The 23999-nt window shown below is 42.4% G+C and overlaps 1 long non-coding RNA gene across 1 annotated transcript in view; it reads right to left on the bottom strand.

Moving 5' to 3' along the window:
* Positions 1-5147: 5147 nt before the first annotated feature.
* LOC128351797 (uncharacterized) overlaps positions 5148-23999 on the bottom strand; it is a 31532-nt gene continuing 12680 nt past the window's right edge. The window contains exons 2-3 of the long non-coding RNA XR_008320045.1: positions 7884-8000; positions 5148-5296 (exon numbers count right to left, since the gene is read on the bottom strand). This is a non-coding gene — a long non-coding RNA (uncharacterized LOC128351797). The remainder of the gene's footprint in view (positions 5297-7883; positions 8001-23999) is intronic.

Raw genomic sequence — 23999 nt, 5'->3', positions numbered from 1 at the left:
TGGACTTTGAAGAAGCAAGATAGAAAAAGTATTGACGCTTTTGAACTTTGGTGCTCGAGGAGACTTTTGGGAATACCATGAACAGCCAAGAAAACAAACAAATGGATAATAGAACAGATCAACCCAGAATTTTCACTTGAGGCACAAATGACCAGGCTCAAACTATCATATTTCGGACACATTATGTGAAAACCCAGCTCCCTTGCATAATGCTGGGAAAAGTTGAAGGAAAGAGAAGACGACCAGCTGCACGGTGGATGGACTCGATTACGACAGCAATGAATGCACCACTGAGAGACCTTAAAGGCCAAGTTGAAGACAGATCAGCCTAGAGAGAATCTAACTATGTGTTCGCTAAGAGTCAACACTGACTTGACGGCACTCAATCATTCAATCAATCAATCAACTAGCAAGCCATTCAGCTAAAAATAAATAAATTTCTATTCACATGTTATGTTCAACACACATACAATCTGTGTACAGTATACACATGTACAGATTTCTACACAGTTCGTTACTCACACATCATTCTCAATGCACAATGCTGGTCTTGCGGTATCAAGCATGACTTGTCCCCTTAGCTAAGCAGGGTCCACCCCAGTTGCATATGAATGGGAGACTAGAAGTGTGAGCACTGTGAGATATTCCCTTTAGGGGATGGAGCCACTCTGGGAAGAGCATCTAGGTTCTAAGTTCCCTCCCTGGCATCTCCAAGATAGGGCTGAGAGAGATTCCTGCCTGCAACCTTGGAGAGGCTGCTGCCAGTCTGGGTAGACAATACTGAGCTAGATGAACCAATGGTCTGACTCCATATATGGCAGCTTTCTGTGTTCCTATGTTCACATACAGTAGTACACTTCCTATCTGGACTCTGCATTTGAGGAAGCCTGTACCATGGTTCACTTTTAAAATGACACATGTATAGTCTTTCACACAAAAGCACATCTGTAAAATCTAAATTGAACAATAGTTTAATGGAAATGCTACTATGTTACTCAGCTCCAAAAAGCAACCATCTGTACCTGTCAACCAGGAAATTTAGCCTATAGCCTCTGGTGGTCATTATGGTAAGAGAAGTTAGACGTCAATGGGTGAACATATTCACAAAGACATAATAAGCCTAGGGAAAATATTTGTTTTATTTTTCTATCATCTTTTTATACCACCCTAAGTAAAATCTGAGGATGGTTTACAATTTATCCAATCAACAACTAAAACCTAAAATAATGTAAAAGCAAATTAAAATTGCCATCAATAAACTTTAAAACAAACAAAATGTTTGCCAATTTCAGTTCAGGTCAGTATATTGTAGACTGGTGAGCTCAACAGTTCAAGAAGGAGAACTAACTAAGCAAGCCAGCGCCCGCACCCCTCCCCCCCGTGCCTGACCCAGTTTCCTTTTCTATTAATACTCTGTTTCTGGAAAGGTCCGTAACTGGAAAGCACTAGCTCTATTATTCACTGTAGATGAGAATAATGTAGATTATTCACTCCTCACTATCTATTGCTAGGTTTATTCTTCCTTTATTTACCACACTTTTAATTTTCACATGCAGAGCATTTTGGTGGGGCAGAGAACATGTTTTGGCAGGGAACATGTTTTGGGGAAAGGAAGATGTATTTGTGGCATCAACCCCTGGGTACTAGCTTTGGGAGGGAGTAAGAGAAGGGGGCACTAAGCTTCCAACACTATTTTCGAATCCAAAGTTGGTTCCCAACCATCAGGTATGATGGAGGCGAGCTGGTCTTGTGGTAGCAAGCATGAATTGTCCCCCTTTCTAAGCAGGGTCCACTCTGGTTGCATTTTAGTAGGAGACAATATGTGAGCACTGTAAGATGGGGATGCTCTGGGAAGAGCATTTGCAGACTTGCATCCAAGATAGAGCTGAAAGAGATTCCTGCCTGCAATCTTGGAGAACCCACTGCCAGTCTGTGTAGACAACACTGAGCTAGATGGACCTATGGTCTGACTCGGTAGACGTTCCTGTGTTCCTATGACATAAGAATTTCCACTGGACTGTGGCCAGCACTTTGGTGAGTTTGAGTCAGGTCTGGATCTCCAAAGCTGGTATATTCAAAGATGGCCAACCTGAATGTCTCCAGCTGTGGCTGGATTGCAATTCCCATCATCCCTTGCCACAATCGTAACTGGAGAGCCTCAGGTTGGTTACCCTACTCTAGGATGAGAAACATGGATGCCCTGCAGTAGTTCTCGCTGGTCAGAGCAATAGGACCCAAAGCAAGGCCTGAGTTACCACGGGGGACAATACAAGAAGCGGTCTCTGTGATATGTGGGGCCTAGGCCATTAGGGCTTGAAAGGTGAAAACCAGCACCCTGAAAGGAGCCCGGAAGCAGACTGGCAGAACATAACAGGCCATATATGTGCATGCCTCCTTTAGACGAAAAACTGATAGTAGCTAAAGCAATGCATCGGGGATGAACGCCGCTTGAACCCAAGTACTCTAGCTTACCAGGCCAAATATAACCATTACTCCTTTACAGAAAACACAAAGCTTAAACACACAAGACTCTGGGGCCTCTGTTTATCAGCTGTGTACAGTACAGCTGTTGCTACATTAGTGATGGGAAATATGAGTTCATTGCGGGAACTTATTTTTCCTTCACTGTTCAAGCAAACCTTGTTAAAAAGAAGAAAAAGCAGGATAAACAAAGTTTTAAAAAACATAATAGCATCATAACAACGGAAAGCTGAATCATCTCGTCTTCTAGTATTTGCTTGTGATTTTTCAAAGTACTAAGTTTCTCTATTAAAAAGACATGGAGATCTTGTTTTACAGCATATTTGAAACACACAGAAAAAATGCTACATGCTGAGCAATGAAATTGAATTTTTTTCCTACTCTTGAAAGAGACCTATCCATTTCATTCACATCTGCCATATTTTTAAGTAAAAAAACAATAGGCATCTACAAAAATATTTTGGTAAAATCCATGGAAGTCCACAGGGGTCCTGAAACCCAGAGTGATATTTCTTCCAACCTTCATATGAATAAGTCATCCTCTGCCCCTATTCTTATTTAGCTCAAATGAAATAATAGCAAGGAGATGCAGAAAACCTATTCTCTATTCTTCCAACATCTCACACTTGTTATAAGGCTATTAATAGAAGCAAAGCATTTTGTGTGTTAAAGGTTGCAGGGCCAAAGCAGTTGTGTGTTGTTATCTTAATGTTTACCAAATATGGTGCTGGAGAAATTGTCCATTGATTACAGATAGCTTTTGCTCTGGAAAAGGATAATTAGATTAGTACACTGAGCAGTCATATGTAGGCAATCAACCAAAGACAAATATTTATGGATAGTAATGTTGGCATTATAATGGTATTCTGGTTTCCAGGATATCATTATATCATCACATGTATTATACTACTTAAAGGGGGAGAGAATAATTTATTGTCTCTTAACTTATATGAAGTAATCAATGTTTTAACCAGCATGCACTGTAAGGCTATGCACACGTATTTGGAAGTAGGAGCCATTTAACTCAGCAAGATTTTAGAAGTCTGCAGTCCTGAATACACTTACCTAGGAATAAGCCTCACTGAACATACTGGGCGTATTAATATGCACAGGATTGCATATTCATTTATTTATTTATTTATTTATTTATTTATTTAATTTTTATACCGCCCTTCCAAGCTGGCTCAGGGCGGTTTACAATTAAAAAACAGAAATCATTAAAAACAATTAAAATAGAAATACAAATATAAACATCAAATTCAAAAACATCTTTAAAAACAATTATTATTATTATTATTATTATTATTATTATTAATTCGATTTCTATACCGCCCTTCCAAAAATGGATCAGGGTGGTTTACACAGAGAAATAACAAACAAATAAGATGGCTCCCTGTCCCCAAAGGGCTCACATTCTAAAAAGAAACATAAGACACACACCAGCAACAGTCACTGGAAGTACAGTGCTGGGGGTAGATAGGGCCAGTTACTCTCCCCCTGCTAAATAAAGAGAATCACCACGGTAAAAGGTGCCTCTTTGCCCAGTTAGCAGGGGAATTAAACTATCAAAACAATTAAAACCCTGAAAACCAGGTTAAGATTAAAACAGTTAAAACTAAATTAAAAACCCTGAAAGGTTTTAAGGGCTCTCTTAAAGGACAGCAAAGAATTAAGATTACGAATTTCTGCCGGGAGTGCATTCCACAGTCCAGGAGCAGCCACAGAGAAGGCCCGCCTCTGAGTCGCCACCAGACGAACCGGTGGTAACTGGAGACGGACCTCCCCAGATGACCTTAACGTGCGGTGGGGATCATGTAAAAGATGCACAGGATATGCACAGGATGCACAGCTTACATATTTGGAAGTAAAGAAAATGTATGGGATCTGGCTGTCAGCAGGAAAAAAAAGGTGAACTCTACCAAGGTGTGGAATCACTCTGGTCCATTATTTTGCCCTGTGTGCTCTTTTTCTTCTGCTGCTGCTTGGATACGGCCCTTCTTGTCTTCGGGTCCATGATAATGTGCCTCCTTAAAATAACAAGAGTTGTAAGTGGTCATGTTGGTTCATCAGGGATGAAAATTCCAACAGCCAAAGTAGGGTAGCCTCTTTATTAGGACCAACTAAAATACCACAAAGTATTTTGCACCTTTCCGTTCTGCAGAAATGGAAAGCTGGTCATTATCTTCGTTGGTATCAGCCAAAATGTCACAAAGTATTACTCTCATTTGCTACTTGGATTTCCCCCTAAACTAAGAAATCTATTGTTTAAGCCTTGAAATTAGCAAGGAAAATGTAAGAACAACATACAGTGTTGTTGTTTTAGAAATGTTTTTATAATAATGTCTTAATGTGTGTAAATTGCAATTTTAAAAGGCTTCATGGCTGCACATTACCAAGTCCAGTGTTCTACTGGCCAAGTGACAAGAGGCTTGAAAATATGAGGCCTACTGGGAATAGAAAAGGGGTGGACGACAGCAGACTGGAAGCAATATCAGCCCCCAAATCTGTTAAAATCTTGCCTAGAAAAGGAGAGAGAAGCAGGAAGAGCAGAAGCCTATTTCAACAGGAGGGAGAAAGAGAGGGAGGATTTCAAAGGATTTCTGGGGGGGGGGGAAGCAAAATAAAAAGCAGAATGAGTTTCAAAGACTTAATATTTATTCCTTCACAAAGCTTACAGATTGGTTTTTTTTTCTACTTACAAGTGACATACAACTAAACAAAACCAAATTGGTTTAACAATAAGATAGTCAGGTTTTCAAGGATAACTTCACCAGTATTAGCTATGGTATGATGAAGGCGACAGACCCAGCACCACCTGGCGGGGGGAAGGTGGATCAAAAGGATTAATGCATATCAGATAACTAACTAGCATATGTTCTTATTTAATTGTTCAACACATAGAAATGGTAACATCACCAAAATATAGATGCTCCCAAGGAATACTCACACATGGTCTGAAATACAAGGAACACTGCTCCAGTCTTTTAAAGGGGTGGGGGAAGGGCAGTGGTTGCCCATCCAGTTGGGGCAGGAGGTCAGAAATCTCACTCCACCTCGGCTTCTTTGCTCTCCCTCACTTCACCCTGCCACTGTATTTCCAGACGTGAGCTGGTCATTTTTCCAGTTCCCCATCCTGATGGCGAATGAATGTAAACTGTGGTTTGTTAACTAGAGTTAGAACAATCCAGGATATCAGGTATGATCTTGGTTTGATATCGTGACTTGTTCTAATTTTAGTTAGTAAACAACTCACAGTTCCCTGAGTTCATACATAATGGGACACCATAGTTCTCAAAGTGAAAGTGCACACAAGAGAGGAGAAGGGGAGCCCATGAGCTCCACAGCTCCCTTGGGCTTGTCCATGTAGTGCTTAACCATGGTCTAGTATTGGGTCTGGAGCTTCTGGGAGGCAGTTCTGCTCTCCCACCTAGTTGCAGACGGATTATAAGTAGTATAGACCCTGTCTTAGTTCTTCTGGCCATTGACAATTGTCATATGGGTTCAAAATATTTCAAAAGCAAGTCTCTTATACTGTTTAACAGCCATGAAGACTGGGTCCTTTCATGGAGAGCACTCAGTAGATGATGGCAATCTCAAAAAAACATGCCAAGGACATAATCACCATCAGCTCCCATGAGGAATCTCATGTCTACCTCCTCCAGGTTTTGCAGACTTTCCTTTCTTCAGTAGCAGCTATGAAGTGAAGCACTTTGTCCAAAACTAGATAATAATGGCTACTCGTGTAGTCTGGATTTCATAAATCATCCATATGGTCATCGGTTTACTCCTACTGATTTATGCTTTGAAAGCAAAGAGTGACTCATTCTTGGCAATGCAAAGGAAGTATAGAAACTAAAAGCAATTGGAAAATGTATCTGTAGAGCACCCCTCTGATAAATTATTATTTCTCCATGGAGCTGCACATGGAAGTAACCCAATTTAGTCTTATTCCCACAGGAGTTGAAAAAGCAAAACAAGAATCAAACATAACAGGCTTCTGCACAAGGACAATGTTATCTATTTTAAATAGAACTATTTCTTTACCATGAAACAGAAGGTTTTGGGGAGCAGATTAACAACCCAAAACCGATATGTATATGGGCTAAGGTCTATGAACTGGATCAGAACTATACATTTATTGTTAGCACCAGTTTAGATTAGAACTGGGGCAAAAATTCTAAAAAACTAAACTGAAACAGAGGGTGAAAAGTACATAAGAGAAGACAAGAGTGGAAGACAGAAGAAGTGTCTTTCACAGGAACATAAAAAGAGCCCTTTGGATCAGACGAAAGATCTACAACCCAGTATCCTATTTCCCACAATGTCCAATGAGAAGCCTATGGAAAGCCAAGAAGGGCATGAAGGTATTAGGCCTCTCTGCTGTACTCTTAATGAAGTTGATATTCAGAAGCTTATAACCTCAGACCATGAAAGTTACATCTAAACATTGTCACCAATCACCATTGAAAAATCTCCATGAATTTGTTCAATCCCCTGTTAAAGCCATTTAAGTTGATCACCACATCTTATGAAGTAAATTCCAGATATTATGCATTGGTTGGGGAAAGTTCTTTCTTTTGTCTGTCCTGAATATATTGCCAGTCAAGTTATATGGGAGAAGGACTTTCTCCTCACCATATATAATTTTATAAAACTTCATAATGTGCCCAACACCTGGCATCTCTTTTCTAAAACTAACAAGGGCCAAGTGCTTTAGTGTTTCCTCAGAGAGGAGGTGTTCAACCCCTCAATCATTTCAAGTGTCCTTTGTGGCACCTTTTCCAGCTCTGCTGTGTCCTTTGAGATGGGGCAAATAGAACTGTATACAGTATTTCAAATGTGTGCACTGTAGATTCATACAAAGACATAATGATAGTGGGTGTCTAATTTTTAGTCTCTTACCTTATCACCCCTAGCTTGGAATTCCACTTTCTTACTCAGCCACCTAATGGCACAGCAGGGAAATGACTTGACTAGCAAGCCAGAGGTTGCCAGTTCAAATCCCCGCTGGTATGTTTCCCAGACTATGAGAAACACCTATATCAGGCAGCAGCAATATAGGAAGATGTTGAAAGGCATCACCTCATACTGTGTGGGAGATGGCAATGGTAAAGCCTCCTGTATTCTACCAAAGACAACCACAGGGCTCTGTGGTCACCAGGAGTCAACACCGACTTGACAGCACACTTTACTCTTCTCAGGTATAGTGCAGGCTGTTTGGACTTCCTAACAATTGGTCATGTCAGAATGCTCAGGCCTAAATTTGATACGACCTAGGAAGTTTGCAGAGGAAACCCAGACAATCAGAAGAGGCTGGAGGCCAACCAGTGCCTAAGAATCATAGAATCACAGAGTGTGAAAGGACCTGGGAAATCCCTGGGAGATGAGCGAAGGTTCCTTACCTTTCTAGGCTTCTTGCAGTGGTTAAATGAGTCACTTCTCAGCTCTTGAGACAGGTATCTGGGATACTTTAAAAACATATTTTGCTTTGGATGTCCAAAAGGCAGGGTAGAAATATTCTAAATAAATAAATAAATAAATAACATAGGACAATTAATTCCCATCATTATGTAGAGGAAAGAGACTAAAAATAAGACAACCAGTATGATTATAATTTGGTTCTCATTCAAATAGATTGTTGGAGAGGTACCAAAAGAAAGAATATTCCCATCATTTCAATAATGGATTTTCTCTGAAGTGAGAATTTCCATTTACAAACCATGGTTTTGAAAAGTTATGTACCCCATTTGAGTCACACAACACATTTACATAAGAATCCAGTCTGGGGGGATAGATAGAATTGTACCATAACAGGAAAGAAATATGTGAATTACTCTAAAGACTGCCAAGTCAGTTGCCATGAACAACACAGTTGTTCTTGAGCTTGACAGTAAAATCCATCAATTTCAATGGAACAACATACTAATAAACATTCATGGATTTATTTATTTATTTATTTCTCATATTTTTTTTATCACCTGACATATACATCTCTAGGCAGTGTGAGTACAAAATTTAAAATAATTAGAGAAGAGACCTTCAGTTTAATGCTTCACTGAGGGAGGGAAGGATGTCTCCTTGTCTTAAGGAGACTATTATTAGATCTTATTTGAAGAAACCTGCTTTGGATCCCTCAGAGTTAGCTAATTACAGGCCTGTCTCTAATCTTCCTTGGTTGGGCAAGGTGATTGAGCGAATGGTTGTTTCTCAGCTCCAGGCAGTTTTGGATGACACAGATTATTTAGATCCTTTCCAGACTGGCTTTTGCGTGGGCTATGGGATTGATACTGCCTTGGGCAGCCTGATGGATAATCTCCAATTGGTGATCGATAGAGGGAGTATGACTCTGCTGATCCTTTTGGCTCTCTCTGCGGCTTTTGATACTATTGACCATGGTATCCTGCTGGGTCGCTTGAAGGAGGTGGGATTGGGTGGCACTGTTTTACAGAGGTTCCATTCCTACCTCTCTGGCAGATTCCAGATGGTGTCACTTGGAGACTATTGCTCTGAAAAGCGAGAGCTGAAGTGTGAGGTCCCACAAGGCTCCATACTGTCTCCAATGCTTTTTAACATCTACATGAAACCGCTGGGAGACATCATCAGGAAGTTGGTATGGGATGCAATCAATATGCTGATAACACCTGGATCTATTGCTCTAAACCAACTTCATCAGGAAATGGCATGAACTCACTAAGTGCCTGCCTGGAGGAGATATTGGGCTGGATGAGGGATAACAGGCTGAGGTGGTTGTTGTTGTTGTTATTAATTCGATTTCTATACCGCCCTTCCAAAAATGGCTCAGGGTGGTTTACAAAGAGAGATAACAAACAAATAAGATGGCTCCCTGTCCCCAAAGGGCTCACATTCTAAAAAGAAACATAAGACACACACCAGCAACAGTCACTGGAAGTACTGTGCTGGGGGTGGATAGGGCCACCCTGTGCTGGGGGTGGATAGGGTTGAATCCAAACAAGATGGAGGTACTGTCTGTAGGGGGTCGGGATCCAAGAGATGGTTTAGATATTCCTGTTCTGGATAGAGTTACACTCCTCCTAAAAGATCAGGTTTGGAGTCTAGGAGGACTCCTGGATCCCAAACTCTCCCTGGTTTCTCAGGTTGAGGCTGTGGCCAGGAGTGCTTTTTATCAGCTTCGGCTGATATGCAAGATACGTCCATTTCTGGAGACTAGTGACCTTAAAACAGTGGTACATATGCTGGTCACCTGTAGGCTTGACTACTGTAATGCACTCTACGTGGAGCTGCCTTTGTACATAGTCTGGAAACTACAATTGGTACAGAATACGGTGGTCAGATTGGTCTCTGAGTTTACCCAAAGGGACCATATAACATCAATTCTAAAAGAAGTGCACTGGCTGCCGATAGGTTTCCGAATGAAATACAAAGTGCTGGTTATTACCTATAAAGCCCTTAACAGCTTAGGTCCAGGGTACTTAAGAGAGTGCCTTCTCTGCCATGACCCTGTTGCCTAGTAAGATCATCTGGAGAGGTCAGGTTATGGGTCCGCAAACTCATTTGGTTGCAACTCGGAACTGGGCCTTTTCTGTGGCTGTCCCAGGGCAACACACCCGCTGCTGAAATAAGAGCATCTCCTTCTCTGTTTGCTTTTAGGAGGACCCTGAAGACATACCTGTTTTCCCAGGCCTTCAACTGAGATTCAATTTTTATATTTTAATGTGTTTTTAATGTGTTTTATCTATGATTTTTATATTTTTATGAATTTTAAATGTGTTATATTTTATGTTTTAATTCTGTACAGTACCTAGAGATTTTTATTCTAGGCAGTATATAAATTCAATCAATCAGTCAATAGTCAATGAACAGTGAACTTCATTTACTTGCCACATCCTGACTCAGCTTCTTCCTCCCCAAAATTAGAAGTTGTTTAATTTGATAATTAATCTAGAAAAGAACCCCTACTTACTGAGCAAACAGCACCTTTTAAAGTGGTGATTCTCTTATATTTAGCAAGGGGAGAGCAACTGGCCCTATTCAGCCCCAGTACAGCATCCTTCAGTACTGCGGGTGTCTACCTTACGTTGCTTTAGGACTTTGAGTCCTTTTGGGACAGGGAACCATCTTTATATATTTTTGTTTTTCTATTAAAGAACTTTTGAGAACCTTTATAGGAAAGTGGCATATAAGTAGTAGTAGTAGTAGTAGTAGTAGTAGTGACAACAACTCGGGGTCCCTGTTCAAAACCTAAACAATTTATATCCTGGGGAGACGTATCATGAGGTTAAGAATTCCCCTCCCTACACAGGCAGGTTTCAGGAAAAAGGAAGCTTTTCCTTTCTCATGCTTCACCTCTACTATGTAATAGTGATGTGGGCCCCCACTTGTTATAACATATGTATGAACAATGAACAATATGTCACTACCTGTTAACAATCCCCATTCCCCTCCTCTTTGAAATCCCTCCTAAACAATACTTCTTCTGCAAACCTGAACCATTATAAGTGCAACTGCATTTTTGCCATCTGCTGCCATTTAACCTTCCTAGCCCCTGTTAGAAAGCTTAGAAGGGGAGATTTCTTTATCTGCCCCAGCTACAGCAGAAGTGCACAGGTAAGGGAGCACTGCTAATTAATATTGTCTGGAAACATGGAGTTCAAGTTCTAAATACAGGTGGACCTTGGAATCCGCGGGATTTCAATTCTCTGCTACTACTGTGGATACTGAAACCACACAGAAACCACAGATTAAGTCAATGGGACTGGGAGGGTTAAGTGTCCGGAAGCTCAAAAATCATGGGGAAAGTGGCACACATTTAAAAGGGTGAAATAAAGTGCCTTGTGACACAGTCCTATGATGCTTTCTGCAGTCCCTAAATCCCTGTTTTTCCATGAAAAATTATGGGGGGGTGCTATTTTTTTTCAAATGAGCCACAAAATGACTCTTCGTCATAAAATGGCAGCCAGAAATGACCTCTGAGGTCATTTCTGGCCATTCCAAAACCTTGGATACGTGGGTTTTGACCCTTTTGTACCCACGGATAAAGAGGTGGTTATTTATTTATTTATTTATTTAGGGTAACAATTGATGGATACACAAAACTGCAAATAGCGGAATTACATACAGTGAGGTCCACCTGTAAAGTAGTTTATTTAAAAAATCCATCAGGGTGGATTAAGACCTATCATGCATCATTGCTAGCTACATATAGGAAGCGGGGGAAGGAGAAAAGAAGGAAGTCTCTCTCTTAGGTTAGAGAATGAAACAAAGTCTAACAAAGGGGGAAGAGTAGAGAAAGCATCGTCAGAGGGGCAATGCTCTTACTGGCTACCTCTACTTCTAATGCCCCTACTTTTCAATAGGGTTGCTGGTGCTAAAAGTCAATGCCATCAGGAGCTGCATCTCTAACAGTTCCCATCCTCATTGCTGATCCTTTCTCAGTCCTTGTCCTGTCCATGTTGCAAATTCACTGGGCATGAAACAAGCCGTTTCTATTTCTTATTCACCTATGGTATGAATAAACTGTAAATAAACCAGCAATAGTGACAAGGAAAGTATTACCAAACTGGCGAGGTGAAATCAATGACTGGGGATCAGACTGGAATTATTACTGTGAAATACTTAGTTGATGTTGAGTTATTTTGTTGAAAGAGTCTTCTGAAAACCTTTTCAACAATCAGTCTTCCTTCTTCTTAGTCACTTGTCAAAATAGTTCTCATAGCACTTTGAAATGAACTCAAAAAAAAACAACGTGTGCGTTATAGACCACAAAGTGTTACCATATATAATAAAACCACTTCAACTGCCTTTCCCTCCACAAAGTACAGCGTTTTCCTCAAAGTTGTCAGAAGAAACAGCAGTGTACAGGAAGGAGGCGGCTGTATAAAAGTCCATTAAATGTGGTGGGGCTTTGAATGGTTTAATGATCTCCCCCCCCCCCCCTTTAATGATCCAGCCTCCTCTCCCTGCTACTTTGCCAGTAGCAATATGTCAGCTTCTTTGTTTGTTTGTTTTGCGCCGGTTAATGCCGGATGTCACTCCTGATGTTCATGTAGGGATGGAGTTTGCCAGCTCCCAGCTAGCTAAATACCCCGTTTAGTTGTCAAATGCCAGCACCTTTTTTGTGCAGAACATTTTTCTTAATCATTCCAGTATCTTGGGAGTAAGCGTCATGCAACATTTTGTGTCACAGACGAACATAACAAGGTAAAATCCCAAATCTGCACACAAAGGCAACTCCGCGCAGGAAGCAGCATGACCCCACATGCAGTGCCAGGTGCATATTGCTGGATGGAGATTGAGTGGAGCACTCTGCTGTTGGCCCCCACAGGGCGAATGTTCCTAGACCACAGCTTCTGTCAGATGGTGTTGGCAGCACATGGCTGGTAAACCAGTATAATTCGTAAACTCAGCCTTTGCTTTGCTTTTCCAGCAGTCTGTGTCAAGTCCAAGGCAAATGTATATTGAAATGATGCAGTGCCCTTTCCAAAATTCTTAGTTGCCACTTCACCACACGCTATACTGCTGAAATATTCAGAAACTAGGCACAAGACCTCCCATACTGAAATGTAACAGCCCCAATTCAGTATATATTAGAATGCTTAAAGACTACTAGATGTTTCAGTGCCTGGTGGCTGTAAATTAAATAAACAAATACATACATACATACATGATTTTGCCCTTTAAAAAATTCTTCATTGCCACGTCACCACACACTATACTGCTGAAATAGAAACTAGGCACAAGACCTACTACACTGAAATACAGTAGCAACAATCCAATGCATATTAGAATATTTAAAGACTACTAGATGTTTTTAATAACTGTTATATGGATGGTGGTGGTGATGATGATGATGATGATTAGCCAAGATGAGGCCAAAGGCCTGTTCGCACAATCATCAACATCAAGGTAGGAGCATTGTGCCTTGGTTTGCATGATTGTAGGAACTCACAAAAATCCCTCCAGGCCACACTGCCCAAAGCTGGATAGTCCAGCTTTTGTACCCTGCTCTAAACCAAGGTAGGAGGAGAGGAGAACTCTCCTACCTTGCTTTTCTGGTTGTGGAGCTCCATTCACCTTTTCTAGCAGCCACCGGGATCTAGAAGGCCTGGAAACAACAGAGAGCAGTGTCTCCACGGGCTGTGCTACTCTGCAAAACACACTATATGGTTCAGCAGGGCTGAGTCCACCTCCCTCCCTTGCTAGGCCTTTGGAGCACTGTATGCTTCCAGCTCCTGATTTCAGCCAAGGACGCTGGGCCTGCCTTACTTGTGTGTTTTCTGGGTTTGCTGACCCTAACAGAGGTTCTGCTTGTCTGCTGCTACTGGAGTAGGAGCTCTCTCACCCTCCAACCCACGCAGCCCAAATAGCCATGTGAAAGGCCTTAAAGGCTGCAATCCTATGCACACTTACCTGGGAATAAACTTCATTGAATGCAGTGTTCCTGACTTCTGAGTAAAATATACATAGGACTCTGTTAGATTATTTGCAGCTTCTGAGGTCCCAAAGCTGCTTTGCAATTTTAAAAAATGTTACATTTATTTGTGTGTAATGTCAAGTTTGGCACTAAGTCCCACTGAAATCAATGGAACAAGTTATCAAAGTCCAATGCTTTCAACAGAATTTAGATTTCTATGTGAGGCTAAGGAGAAGACAAAAACAGAAACTCAATTTTGTGGAGTTAAATTTGAGAAATGTATATGTTTACTGAGAGATAGCAAAACTAGCACAGATTAGGACAAGAGATATATGTATATATGTCATTAATCAGCAGTGTCAATAAATATGTTATTGAAAACAACGGGCCATTCAAACAACAGTGACCTCTGGTTTTGTGTTAATGTCAGGGCCACAGCAAGAACTCACCCACCTCATCACTATAGGACATGCTAGCATGATCTTGACACATCCTTTAATCGCATGTTTATTGGGGGTCAGATGTGATTAAAGGACACACCAAGATTACATCTGTACATCCTATAATGATGAGGGGTCGGCACATTCCCTGCAGGCCCCACATTATCACTTATAGTGGCCATTTGAACCAGCCGATTATTGAGTGTATAAGAGAGTAAAGAGGTACTTGGATGGATGGGGAAACTTTTGGATCTGGTTCCCTAGTATCATCAGGTCTCGCCTTCTTTTTCTTCTGTCTTTTGAATTAAGTCTCCAGCTCTACACAAGGTTTTGTAAGTTAAATGATTTGTTTACAGGTTTATATTAAGCTCTTTGACAGGACTCTTAACCATGCCTGCAGCAGATTTTCTCCTGATCTAAAGGTGAGACAGAAGAGAAGGAATTTTCAACATGAGATATTTGGCATCATCCTGAGCATCATAATTTTGAAATTATGTTTCTCTCTACGTGTTCCAAAAGGCTATAGGCATAAAATTCCTAATTCCAAGATAGTTTCAGACCAGAGCCCAGACCAGAGCCCAGGTTTTGAACTGGTGACCAATGTTAGGCAGATGTTCAGTCCATGTACTATCTCTGACCAAAAAGGAAATTGCATGACCAATGCTACATAGTAATGCATACAGTGGCTTATTTTCATCAGTTACTTTGCATACTGTATAGATTTTGTGAATACTACACCACATGACTAGATTGCAATCCATGACATCCTTAAAAATATTCCAGAAGAGACTTGAACTGAGGACTTTTTTTCCTCACAAACCTCCGTGCTGCTTAAAAAGCTTGTGATCAACATACCCACTAACTGTGTTGGTGACTTGGTTATGTGTATCCACTACTATGAGCAAGACCTGACATTTGGCATACAATGACAAGTACTGGGGAAATTATTTATTTCGATGTATACAAGAAACTAGATTCTGAATGTGATGGTGAATGACCATGACCAAGTTATTACAGGCTGAGAAACATTAAATAGGTATATGTATGGACCATAAGTCATAATATCTGCTTGTGATATGGGCATTTACAATACCAGTTCAGTATGTATCCATTGATAAAGTCCATTTATGCTGACCTCATCAGGTAATCAGAGAGGTCATGAAAACAGGCCTTAAAAGAAATTGATCAAAGGATGGGTGTGCAATTCTTGCTTTATTTTCAAGCATTACTTCAAAATCATGCAAACACCATATATATCAGGTTACTCTGATTCATTTTTCCTAGTTTATTACTTTAAAAAATAATATATGAAAATTAATGTTATGTGTGGATCACTTATTTTTTCTGGAATATACTTTTGTATCTTGTAGGTTCTATGTGATGTTGCTGTTGCTATAGTAACTACTTTAACAGCAGAGCAAAAACTCATGCAAAAGCTTTTCATTTTGACTTGGAAAAACTGCATTCTCAACTGTTTTTAGTTGGTGCCTAAAACACATTCTCTCTCTCTCTCTCTCTCTCTCTCTCTCCCCTTCCTTCCTAGATTTGCAGCTAATGCAAATGACCAAAAAAATGGTAATATCACACATACAGTAATTCAAACTTTTGACTGCATATGCTTGCAGTCTTCAAACTTAGACAGAAAGATCCCAGAACATATATCCAGATTTAAATACTATGGCAGTTTTGCTATTATTGTTAGAAGTGATTAATTACTCAAATCCACTGTGAACCATTCATTCAGTGCACAGCATATAAACCCAGTCCTTTTATCTTCTGTTTTCCATAACATCCAACTGGTTAGTTTTATGCCACTGAACTAAGGCAAGGGTGTGGGGCCTTCAGAGGCACACACTTTGGATAAATACTACTGTACGTTTGCCAAGAGAGTCTCTAAAATCAGCTCTGTAAATGTCATGATCCTTAATGCCATTGTGGCCTCAATGAAGAGGGTTCCTTCAGCACATTTGGCGAAGCTGACTAGCGCACACTTTGTTTTCCCAAGAGATGAAAGCGGAGCAGTAAACCATTTTTGTACAATGTCATTCTCCCACAACAGTTTATGAAAGAAACATCTGTGACTAGAATCTCTAATGCTGCTCCTCAAAGCCACAGCAGACGGTAAAAAAGAGTTCCTAAAAATCAATCTCATTCTAGGCCTTCCAGAGCATGACGCTTCATTTGCTCTGTTTCACATGTAGTTTCTTCACATGTTCGGGTTTTATTCAGTGGGTTTTATTCAGGCTTGTCCTGAATAAACACTTTTGTCAAATAGTATGCAAGTGTATGACTTATTACCTCAGGGGAAGAGTTTCCTCAGAATTTCATCACTTCTATGGCAACTGGAAAAAAATCCTGCAGAAACAAGTTCTTTATCTGCATATATTCTGTTCTGACAAAGATGGACACAGATGACTATTTTATCACATTATTTTATCTCACAGCTGTACCTGGTGTGTGGTCAAATTATCCTTATCACTTGTCAGAATGAGAGGAGCCCTCATAGATGACCAAACTAACCTGAGGTGAGCTCTTGTATCCCAAGGTAGTTTTGTCATCTGCATAAATCTGCTAAATGGTAAGAAAGGATTTTACCATGTGGCCAGTTCAGATGATTCCATGCAAATAGCTGTCCAGTCATGTGAAGAGGAGTATTTGCTGGGAAAGACTCTTATCTGAAACCTTGGAAAGTTACTACCAGTCAGTGTGCAACTATATTGGGCCAGTCTGGATGATGGGGCCCCCAGCACATACAATTAGGATGGAGATGTGCCAAGAGCACATCCATCAAGATGTCCTCCGTGAATGTCCCATTGCCCTTCAAGCACATCTTTTTATCGGGGCGGAGGGGCGGACAGTTCATCCAAATGGCCCTTTACACACTGTGATGAATGTATCAAGCTGTCTTGTGATGAATGAGGCCAGTAGCAGCAGCTCTTCGGGATCCAGACAAGGATCTTTTCTAGCCCTGAACATTTCAGGGATTGAAACTAATTGAACTGTGGCCTTCTCCATGCAGAGCAAGTGCTCTGTCACTGAACTGCAGCCCCTCTCCTGAAGTTACCACTTAGTAAGTGATTACACTGCCAAGATTGCTGCACCTGAACACTGAAGAGCCTGTTAAGACGTGTGGCACTGCATTGATATCATGTGGTAGGGTAGGCTCAGTTGTGACCATGAACATGGGGAGGAAGCACCTGGGATTACTCACATGCACATCTGAAGAAGTGGATTGGGGGAAGGGTCACAAAAGCTTTATTTTATTGAATTTTTATACCGCCTAATATAGAAATCTCTAGGTGGTATACAGATTAAAACATAATATAAAATATAAACCATATTCATAAAAAACAAACAGATAAAAACATTAAAATTTAAAATGTAAATTTCAGTTAAAAGCCTGGGGATACAGGTACGTCTTCAGGGCCCTCCTAAAAGCAAACAGAGAGGGAGATGCTCTTATTTCAGCAGGGAGCACGTTCCAAAGCCCTGGGGCAGCCACAGAGAAAGCTCAGTCCTGAGTTGCCATCAAAGAAGTTGGTGGCAACCATAAGCAGACCTCTCCAGATGAAATTAATAGGCGACAGGGTTCACGACAGAGAAGGCACTCTCTTAAGTACCCTGGACCTAAGCTGTTAAGGGCTTTATAGGTAATAACCAGCACTTTGTATTTTGTACGGAAACAGATAGGCAGCCAGTGCAGTTCTTTTAGAATCGGTGTTATATGGTCGCTTCAGGTAAACCCAGACCAATCTGGCTGTCGCATCCTGTACCAATTATAGTTTCCGAACTATGTACAAAGGCAGCCCCACGTAGAGTGCATTACAGTAGTCAAGTCTACAGGTGACCAGCATATGTACCACTCTTTTAAGTTCATTCGTCTCCAGAAATTGACATATCTGGCATACCAGCTGAAGCTGATAAAATGCATTCCTGCCCACAGCCTCAACCTGAGAAATCACTCAGGAAGAGTTTGGGATCCAGGAGTACTCCTAGACTATGAACCTGATCTCTTAGGGGGAGTGTAACCCCATCCAGAACAGGCAGATCTAAGCCATTTCTCGGATCCTGACCCCCTACAAACAGTACCTCTATCTTATTTGGAATTAACTTTGTTATCCCTCACCCAGCCCAATATCTTCTCCAGGAAGGCACTTAGTGGGTTCATATCATTTCCTGATGAAGTTGGTATAGAAAAATAGATCTGGGTGTCATCAGCATATTGATAGCATCCCAGACCAAACTTCCTGACGATCTCTCCCAGCGGCTTCATATAGATGTTAAAAAGCATTGGAGACAGTATGGAGCCTTGTGGAACCCCAGACTTTAGCTCTTACTTTTCAGAACAACAGTCTCCAAGGGACACCATCTGGAATCTGCCAGAGAGGTAGGAACGGAACCACTGTAAAACAGTGCCCATAGCCCACTCTAAAGCCAGTCTGGAAATGATCTAAATAATCTGTGTCATCCAAAACTGCCTGGAGCTGAGAAGCAACCACTCACTCAATCACCTTGCCCAACCAAGGAAGTTTAGAGACAAGCCTGTAATTAGCTAACTGAGGGATCCAATGCAGGTTTCTTCAAATAATGTCTAATAGCCTCCTTAAGACTAGGGGGCATCCTGCCCTCCCTCAGAGAAGCATTTATGATATTTACCAGACCCTCTCTGATAATATGACTGTCAGATGAAATAAGCCGAGTTGGGCAAAGGTCAAGAGCTAAATAAAATTTGGGCATTTTATTTATGCCCCAATAAAATATTCTTCAAGGTTAGTCAAAGAAGATTCTTTTTTGTTCATGAATGCATGATTGCACTGATTCCTGCACATCATCACCCATGGGATCACAGATATTCATGAGCCTAGTGCTGTTGCATGATGGAAAAGCAGTAGCGCATATCTATTCCTAAGTTTGGGAGTGTTTGCTGGACAGGTTGGTGCTGGATCCTAGATTGCCTCAGTCTATTGTGAGAAGAAAGGCAACTGGATTTCTCATGACTGGAGAAGCTGGTATATATGCTTTCATTTGGGACAAGAGTAAGCAGTCAGTTGCTTTCCTGAATAATAAGAGTGCCAAGTGCCCCTGCCCATCTGAGACATCCTACTCTGGGGCAGGGTTCCCTCTAAAGCATGCAAACATGAATGCACTCTCACATTTTCCGATGTCCGCTCAGTTAATTTTAGATCCGCTCAGGTTGAATCAGGAAGGTCCCACTCTGGATGATTTTGTGTACACACTGCCTTGATATGGCCACCCAGAACAAAACTCATTCTTCACAAAGATGAAAAAAAAACTAGAGACTACACTGCTCTGGGGCCAGGTCTGATGAAGCTGGATGAAGGCACATTGTAGCACAGGGGCAGCACAGCAGCCCACCCAGCACTCTCCCCATATTGATATCCTGTAGAGGAATGAAGGCATGTACAATGCTATTCCGCATCCCTTCCTAGTAGCAAAGGAAAGAAAGGGGAGAGATCTGAGAGGGATTTGGGAAGTGATTTTAATAGGAAAGCGGGGGGAAAGAGAAGAGAAGGCTGCCATTTGGTGCTATGCTTCCGTCAAAAAGTGTCATGTGCTGGCACTGAGTCAATCATGTGTGATTTTCTCCTCCCTCTCTCTGTTCCTTGCATTTCTTCCCCTAATGCAGTGGTTCCCAAACTGGGAGCCTCCAGATGTTGCTGAACTACAACTCCCATCAGTCCCAGCTACAATACATTGTGGCTGAGGCTGATGGAAGTTGTAGCTCAAAAACATTTGGAGGCCCCCAGGTTGAGAACCACTGCTGTAGTGCTTTATCTTAGTGTAGTGCTCTGCAGACAAGTGTGATATGGGTAGGATGCGCATAGCCAAACAGAATAAACGACTAGTCACGTGCAAAGTCATATTTGATTCTCAAAGAATGTCCTGCCCTGGGTCACCTAGCAGAATCCTGTGTACAGGAAGGAGTCAAAACAGAGTAAATGTTAGGGAATGTGAAAATATCATCTGTGATATGTGTTCATTGTATATAAGCTGGCACAGGGCATTGTATATAATTTGTATTTAAGAGTTCATTGTATATACAGTATAAGAGTTCATTGCATATAAAGTGAACAAGGGAAGGCAAATGTCCCTGGTCTGGTGACATCCAGGGTTCTCTTAGGCATCCCCTCACCCAACGAGGGCACCACCACCCCTTTGTCCCCTCCCACATGCTTCATTTACTGGCTGGGAGAGATGGACACGTGGCTCCTTGCCATGTCCCAGTCAGCTAGTGTTTTGCTCACGGGATGGATGCTCCCTTTCTCTCCCTCGCTCTGAGTGAATAAAGCACTAACTCTCTGGGAGAGAGCAAGGAGTCCTGAGACCATGCCCCAGTGTCGGTGTGCTTCTGACACCAGTGCAAGACTGTGGTCAGTGCAGGTGTGCAGCATCATGCATCGGGAGGGCTGTAAAGGCAGCCGGCAGCCTGTCACAGGGCTGCCGCCAGCCTCCCTATGCTGGATTAACAAAATGGGGGGGCACGTTTGAAGAAATGAGTGTAGAAGGGGCAGGATCACTGTGGCAGACTCCACCCCCAACATGAACTTGTTCATGAGAAAGTCTGAAGAGAAGCCCTGCACACACACATAACACAAACCAAGAGAAGCATGAAGGGCTTTCGTCATACAATAAACAATTCTGGAAAAGCAGGAGAGAGTCATACAGACATCCAGTTGTGAGAATGAAGACTTCCTTCAGATCTTCTCAGGAGCATGTGTAGGTTGGACAGAGTCTGCCCCCTCATTGTAGCCTTCAGGCTACCTCCTGCTGGAGAGCTAACACAGCTTCTTCGCTCTCAGGACGGTTCTCCCCAATTCAGATGGGGAATCACTGGCTCCCAGTATGGATCTTCTGGGTCCTTGACGGCTACCTCTCTGGGCAGGGGCGTAGCTATAATTGGGTGAACGGGTTCAAAGAACCCGAGCCGTGCCCAATCAGGAGCCGCCATTAGCGGCCCTGACACACACCCCCGCGTCTGATGTCAGACACGGGGGCGGGAGTTTAGTGCCCGAGTGGGGGCCATGTGGCCCCTTCAGGAGTTAAACAAAGGCTGGTGCTGCGTTTGCAGCACAGCCCAGGAGCGGCTCTTCCCTACAGGGAAGAGTTGCTCCTGGCTGGTGCTGCGAACACAGCGCCAGCCTAACTAGCTCCTGAAGGGGCCGCCCGGCCCCTTCAGTAGTTAAGACTGGTGCTGCGTTCGCAACGCAGCCCAGAAGCAGCTCTTCCCTGCAGGGAAGAGCCGCTCCTGGGCTGTGCTGCAAACGCAGCACCAGTCTTTGTTTAACTCCCGAAGGGGCCGCATGGCCCCTTCAGCAGTTAAGCTGCTTCTCCCGAACGGAGCCTCAAGGCTCCATTCGGGAGCCAGACCACGCCCCCCGCGTCTGGCGTCTGGCGTCAGACGTGGGGGCGTGGCTATCCCCTGCGTCTGATGTCAGACGCAGTGGGCGGGGCTATCAGGGCACCTGCTGAGGCTGCACACGGGCCGCCAGCAGGCTAGCTACGCCCCTGTCTCTGGGGTTAACCATGCTCCTCTTAGATCAGTGATTCCCAACCTGGGTTCTTCCAGATATGGTTGAACTTATGACTCCCAGCATCCCCAGCTACAATTTATTATGGCTGGGGGATGCTGGGATGTGTAGTTCAGCAACATCGCTTCACTCACCTTCCCCCCAGACAGTTGGCAGTGCCAATCTGCGCTTCCACACAATCCATTTTCAGAGAGCCAGAACAATGTGTCCCAACCTCCGGGTATCCCACAATGCACCATGCACCAAGCACAGTGCATTGGAGGATTCCCCCAGGAGATGGGCGCTCTGCGCACCCGTCCCTGTGTGTGGCCAGGCTGGAAGCAGCCTGAGCTCACACATGAGCAGGAAGCTCGGGTTAAGGGAGCACTCGCTTCCTTAATCTTGGCTAACAGCTGGGCTAAAAAGCCAGGCTAGGCGGCACTGCCCCACTGGGAATGGACCTGATCCCAGCGGTTCTCATGCACAGCCTAATCCAGGCTGGGCTTCCTTAGCCTGAGTTAGGCTGTGTGTGAGAACAGCCTCAATGGATTTCCTTTAGGCGGAGGAAACCAATGGTCTACCCAGCCCACTGCCCATCAGCCCTCAGACAGTCCTGCTACCTGAGATCTATTAAGTGGTGATTCTAGGGATCAGATCTGGGAGCCTCATTCATGCAAATGATTTGCTCCACCACTGAGCTAATTGGTCTCAATTATTATTAAAGAATGGCCTCTTATTAGAGTGCACTACAGTTCCATAGGCTGTAATGGATGTCTTTTTTGTTTCACAAGACCCCAGCTCCCCAGAATCAGACTCACAGTGAGAAGACTTTAATGAAAAGCTATTGTTAACGTTTATGAGCTCCCTGCATTTGACAGGTGAAACCCATCCAAAATCCCAAATTGCAACTCTAGGAAATGGAGTAACACAATATAATAAATCTGGTGCTATACTGGACACAGAAACACCCTCATCTCCTACTGCAGTAAAAAGACGCAGAAGTGAGTGCTTACAGAAAGAGGGTCATCAGTACTGATGCTTAAACAAATACTTCAATACGGTGAATAGTTCTGCTGATTTTAAAAGGACTATTCACAAGCCTGATGCCAAGGACCTCCTTAAATAAAGTGCTTTATTAACTTGGAGGCCACAGTGAAAAACAAATATAATCAGCAACAGCCAAAGGGGGAAAACTTCCAACATTAAAGCAAAGCAGCTGGGTGTCAAGTTTGTTCATTCTTTTTGAGAAGATAAATATGGAACAGAATAGGTTGTGTATTCTTGTACCGTATATACAAATCGCAAGTTCTTATGTCTTGTTTCAGGGGGGGAAATGCACATATTCATCTAGAAGAAATTATTTTCCATGAAGTATTCAGTACACGGAATTAACATTTGATTTCAATTTCCAAAGCCCATTTACTCACAGGGCAAATTAAAGTGTTTTATTCTCAAGAACGAAATGCAAAGATTCAGTATCTTGCTGCCCCACAACCCCCCTCTCCCTTGAGAGCTGCAATTAAAGTTTTTTATATGAATAGTCATTTGGTGTGCTACATATTAAGCTGAAATACTTGGGATAGCTGAGTTTTCCCATCATCCTGCAGCTGCTTTGTACAATGCACCCAGTTTTATTATCAAACATTAGACTTGTGAGTACAGTTTATATAATTTGGAGAGGATTTTAAGAGATCTGCCCACCCCCACCCCCCTCTGAATGAGACAGTAGGGCAACTCGAGGATGTATTATATAAAGGACAACTAGATCATGCATTTTGTCTGTTCATTTTTTGCCCATCGTTTAGTTCCCCTTAATAAGAGGTAATATTTTATTATTTTCAGGGAACAAGCTCTATATTCATGACTTGAGCTCTTGTAAATTCCACATACAATTGTGCTGAGGCAGCCCTAAGTTCTCATGCCCAGACTAGACTCTTATGAGCATCTGTATGTTCCTTGGTTACTCCTTAGATTCTGATTATTTTATTTATTTACATTTATTTTATATCCCACTCTTCCTCCAAGGGGCTGTTAATGGAACTGCTCCTGGGGAATTGACAGGGACCCCGAGCTACATTTTAGGCTAGTGTGGGGGAATCAGCTAATGTGAAATGGAGCAGTCCCACCTTCAGAATAAATTTGTAAATAAAGCCTGCT

Source organism: Hemicordylus capensis, chromosome 3 (genome assembly GCF_027244095.1).
Source record: "Hemicordylus capensis ecotype Gifberg chromosome 3, rHemCap1.1.pri, whole genome shotgun sequence".
Classification (NCBI taxonomy): domain Eukaryota; kingdom Metazoa; phylum Chordata; class Lepidosauria; order Squamata; family Cordylidae; genus Hemicordylus; species Hemicordylus capensis.
This window is presented reverse-complemented; position numbering and strand designations above follow the sequence as displayed.